Source organism: Dermacentor silvarum, chromosome 3, assembly GCF_013339745.2.
Source record: "Dermacentor silvarum isolate Dsil-2018 chromosome 3, BIME_Dsil_1.4, whole genome shotgun sequence".
NCBI classification, from domain to species: Eukaryota; Metazoa; Arthropoda; class Arachnida; order Ixodida; family Ixodidae; genus Dermacentor; species Dermacentor silvarum.
The window spans coordinates 54,028,700-54,034,186 of NC_051156.1; the positions used below are offsets into that span (position 1 = coordinate 54,028,700).

The following is a 5,487-nucleotide window of genomic DNA, read 5'->3' on the forward strand; positions in this document are numbered from 1 at the left end:
GCGGGAGCGGCGAAGGGAAAATATATGCCAAACGCTGCTCCCGTTGAGAGAATATAGCAAGTTGGAATCACCTAGCGTAAGACAGAGATAATTCGAGATCGCAGGGAGAGGCAGTCGTACGGCAGTGGACATAGGCTGATGCCCAGCTAGCACAAAAGAGATATAATCATTCTTATTCATGGATATTTCGCCTTGACCGTCAAAAATCTAGATTGAAGAAGTCAACATCGAGAAGGATTCAATTGGGATGGAAAAATCTTTCTATAAGGCGGATTTTAGAAGACGTTTAAAATCGCTTGTTCTAGCGGCCTACAATTATTGATTTTTTTGTTGTTGTTTTCTTCCGCTTTTTGGCGGGAAAAACGGACATTGGTTTTTGTTTTTGCTTCGCCCTGTTAGAAGAGAGTGCAATCAACCCTGGCGCGGGTGTTTGCATTGTGGTGAGTGAGCACTGAAGGGGCAGCTGCTTGCTCTTTATGCTCATAATGAAGTCCACAATAAAGAAGAAAAGTTACGCTGACCTTTCAGACCGTCAGAAGAGGCGTAGAGTTAATGACGAACCGATATCTGCCAGTCCTGTTGCCACGAGTACCGTCCAATAAGTATCATGGTAGGTTAATGAAAGTAGTAACCATGCTTCTAGTGAAGTATCCTCGCCACATGAGGATGCTCAATCCGAGGACAGTTTTCACGAAAGTGACCTTGCCTTGAAAGGAGAAAATGCAGAAGCACACACGCAAGACATTTCTAGATAATATTTTGTTCCACAAAACGACCCTCCTATGAGCGCGGGCATCGAAAATGGAGGTTCTTCGGACTATGCATCATCATCTGCAGAAAATCAGGCAAGTCTTTGTCCACGTAAATGTGTGGAATTTCAAGGATGGCTATGATGGGTTACAAGTCACCGAATTCCGCTTGTCCCAGTTTCTGAACTTCTCCGGAAACTAAGCACCACTTTCGACGTTGATTTTGTCATCGACGCGAGGACATTGTTGAACAGTCCTCGATACACTTCAACGCGATCTGTCCCTCCTGGCGAATATTGCCATTTTTCTGTGAAGGAAAATTTAGAACGCATGATTGCTGTGTTCCTGAGTGGCTGTCGAGGGTAGATCCCTTGACAACGCTCAGAGAATGTTAAATGACAATGTCAGCCAAGTTGGACTGACGGTTCAAACTGTAAAATGTTTTGATATTGTTTGTCGCAGTTTTCGTTTTGTCTGTTTGGTTAACCTGTTTTACTTTGACCGAAAGGAAGAAAAAGACACCGTAGTCTAGTTGCTAGAGAACCGGCTGCTGTGACCCACGGCAGAAGTTCGATTCCATTATAGGTTGCACATCACTTGTTTGTATTATAAAGCGAGTTAGGAACCTACCTACCTACCGCAAAGTGCCAAGAATGAGGCATTAAAAAGTTCGACTTTTGTTATTTCAAATTATCTTTGTAAGGTGGCGCTAGTATTATGGTAGCAGCCGCATTTTGTATTTTCTTAGTTAAATTAGCTAGCATTTCTGTGCTTCAGGTACCGAGTACGAAGCCACACTGAGTATTTTTCTGCATTGCAGCAGCGTGTGTCGCAAGAGGATGCAGCGCCGTGACGTGTCATAGCGGCTACCTGACAAAGCGAGGAGTGGCGCGACGGCTCATCGGCGTCATCGCTTGCGCCGACGCAGTCTGAGCAGCCAAGCGGACTGCGCTCTCCGCGCAGCTTCCCTCCAGATTGCGTAACTTTTGAACCCGCCGTTACATTGACCGTTATTTTTGTCAGGACCAGCCGTTAAGTTCCTGACGCGTATTCGTTCATGAACTGCGGAGCGCCAGACTGCCTTCCACATCTTCTTTGCTCACGTAAGTAGTCACGGCCACTTTGACACCTGTCGTGTTTAATTATTTACGGTTTTCAGGCGGGAGTTTTAGGTGGAAGTTTTAGGCGGTAATGAAGTTTTTCAATGAAAGCGCCTTGATTTTAACTGCAATCTCTAATATTGTTTAAGAGGCATGTTTACGTCTGCGTACGTTTCTTTTATTGTATGCGTATTCAGGTTTGCCAAAGCTGTCTAAAATTACCTCTGCGACGTTTCGTTGACCATTGATCGTTAGGAAGACGATGACATTCCCGTTTGGCGCAGAATGATTAGACGTGCTACGATCTTCGCGTAGCCACAGCGTTCTTCCGTCAACGCTCTTGTGCGAGATCACTCGTGTGTTTTTCCGAGCGTGAAAGGTGCCCGCGAATACACGCAAAACTGCCGAACGACTGGCCGCTCGAGGCAGTTTGCGTGTATTGGCAGGCACCTTTCACACTTGTAAAAACACTTTATGTAGCTCATATTGAGAAACAGAAAGCGGTATCAGGGGTTTCTCATGTTGCTTTACAATCTTCTCATTGACACTTTTGATCTAACTATAGTAATTGAGAAGTTAATTAATTAATTAGAACTAATTATCTAACTAGGCGGAATGCAAAAAATAATCTGAGTATCTCCAACATTACCTTGGTTCTGTCCTGGTACGTGGCACTTGCATATTTTTAAAGTTTGGCTAAAGTTAAATGAAACACCCTGCATGTAGTGCACTGTTGCCTTGTTTTTTGTAACATAATCCTGACAGTGTAGCTATTTACAGCATCTTTTTTTAGGATACCTAACATTTTTTGGCTTCAGTCATGCAACAAATAAATTTTGAGGTCGCACTGGCGTTTTCTTTTTGCAAGTCTGTGCAGTAACAAAATTCTGTTAAAAAAAGAAAAATTCCAATATACAGTTGTAATAGGCACTGCTGTTACATTATAAACATAGATACTCCGAGTTTATCAGCATAACAATAAAGAGTTTTTTTGTAACTTACTATGCAGGCACATACCTACGTGCAAGAGAGAAGGCGCGTGAGGGTGAAGACACCGATCATGTACCCTCTACAGGTGCCAAATGGGCAGACGAAAACGCCGCCGCCCAAAGGGCCACCACGAAACTCCTGAACTCCAAGAACCCAGGTAACTGTTATTTCATATTAAAGTCGTACGAATTAAATTTTCAGCGTGATACATATACAGTCGTATCTCGATAATTCGAACTCGAAGGAGCCCGAAAGTTTGTTCTAATTAAAGGAAAGACTTATTTCTGAAGTATTCGTGCACCACAGCACGACGTACGAATGGAGTCGTTAGATATCACGGCGCGCAAGCAGATGGCGAGTAGGGGCCACGAGACTGCCCACGTCGAGCAACGCGCTCGCAGAAAACGATGCTGTAGGGAGCGGGCGGCGCCAGCACGGCGGCGCCGGGCGCGCGCGGACACGTCAAAGGTGAGGGAGGAGGGCGTCAGGGAAGCGGATTTGGCTGAGCAGAGGTGACCCCGTCGCTTCGGTGGCTCCCCTCACTCTCCCTCTCAACTCCCTCGTAGCTCCCCCACCTTCGACTGTCTCCGTGCGCGCCCGCCGCCGGCCCGGCGCCAGCTTAACCCTCTCCCTTTCTTTTCCTGCCGTTGAAGCGAGCGTTGGCCGGTTGTGAGCAGTTTCGTTGGCGGGACTGGGCCTCCGTCGTAGCTCCTCTGCGTCGCAGCCGCAGCGTTGAGACATCGACTCGAACACGCGTGTTACGGCGCGACGACGTAACGGCGACCATGCCATTTAAGAGAGAGAAATTTACGCCGCGGTTCTTTTTCTTTTATTGCGATAGAAATTATATGGGCACTCCAAGCGCATTTTTGCCGCCGTCGTCGTCGCCGTGATAATCCGTATAAAGTGCAACGGCGATGAAATCGTCGCCGCGCGCCATGTGTGGGTTTTAGTGTGTGGGCTCATTTCGGTGTAAGCAATAAATTGCATATGCAAGCACTCTAGATCATAATTGATATATAAACTGCACGAGCTTAACCTTTAACCCATTGCGTAACTATAATTATGTCACCAAGGTCAAAGTTAGTGAAACTGGGTGGAAAATTACGGCTTATGTTCCCACCTTGTGTGTGGATGACTCACTGTTTTTGTAAAAAAAATTCTTTACAAGTGCTTGGCAATGTTATTGTGTGGAGGTTTTCAAACAGGCAAGTCATAGGCGTGCAACATTTTAATGGTTTAATTACAGCAACTGAAGTTCTTACTGTATATGCTTGAAGCAGCCGTTCTGCAAATAGTCGCTGTTACTTAAGGTTGCACTCGTCTGCTGTCTTTTATTTTTTAAGGAATCGCAATATATTTGCTCAATTTGAAGTATGCGATGTGTTTGATAGACTGGTGTTTAGGTATATGCTCAAGCCTGCGCCATTTCTGAGTTGGCTATGTCATCTGTGGCAAATAAAATTGCGGTGGTGTAACAATGCTGTCACACTGAAGCTGTGCCTTTGCAGAGCCACACTTACCTCTTTTCTCGTACAACATTATCAGAAATGCATTATCTATTCCTTTCTTTGAATGCTAATTGGCACCTACTTCGCACGTGTTTAGGAGGCTGCTGTCATCTACCAGTCGCCAACTAGTCAAGACAACAGCCTCCTGAAAGCTAGCAAAATAGCCGACACTTACACTGGTTGGCGATTGTACATGCAACACCTTCAGTTAGATGTAAAGTATGTCTTCAAGGCAACAGAAGGGAATTTCACTTGTGATCGGTTAATGTTAGAACCATGTTAATAAAGGTGGAATGCTCGAAAACTGTGTGCTTGGACCAATATATTGTAGTGCTGCCCATTGCCAAGATATATTGCAGTGCTTATTGCCAATGCATTGAAAAACTATACGTTCACTAAGAAAAGTGTGCTTCAATTAATATACGTTTTACACATGCCTAATGTTTTTGCAGTAAGAAGACCTGCTGAATTAAGGAGCTACAGCCCAGCAGCCTGTTCGAAACCAGGTTTATCAAGGTCGATACCTGTAATGGACGTTACCCGGAGGCACTCATATTTAATGTTGATTGCTAGCTTGTCTAGTCGTGTTTACTTTTTGCAATAAAAAATGTTATTGCTGTATGTGTTTCGTGTATTGCACAAGCGCAAACCTGCATGCCGCCGGCCGGCGAAACGCCGCAGGGGCATGGGGAGAGGGAAGGAAAGGGAGACGAGGGGGGCGCTAGAGGGGAGGGTGAAAAAAAACGGATGTCAAAATCCTGATTGTAGCAGGATTCAATCTGTATTTTTTAAATGCTTCTAATGGTCTTACAAAATCCCATTTCAAGACAGGATTTTTCGAAACTACTTTAAGCAGGATTCTAGAACTTCTTGTAATAGTCATATCCGCCGGACATTAGCAACGATATACGACCGTTTATCACCTTCTAAACGGACTGCACGGATTTTTTAGTGCGTCTTTCAGACGTTCATTTAGTCTTGGCGAATCGGTATGGAAGCAGTTTTCTATCGCTTTTGTGCTAGCTGGGTGCGGATAATGATGGTGATAGGGACCCTACTTATGGCTGCGTGCGGCGCGCTGAAAGATTTAGGAGGCTGGGATTTGCGTCATATGCGCTCACCATCAGATGCACGCAT

At 45.1% G+C, this 5,487-nt stretch overlaps 1 long non-coding RNA gene across 1 annotated transcript; it reads left to right on the forward strand.

The window, feature by feature from the left end:
* The first annotated feature begins 1,053 nt into the window (after nt 1–1,053).
* On the forward strand, nt 1,054–5,044 carry LOC125943786 (uncharacterized). Its single transcript, XR_007465892.1, has 3 exons — nt 1,054–1,852; nt 2,859–2,996; nt 4,803–5,044. It is a non-coding gene; the product is annotated as an uncharacterized LOC125943786 (long non-coding RNA).
* The last annotated feature ends 443 nt before the right edge of the window (nt 5,045–5,487 follow it).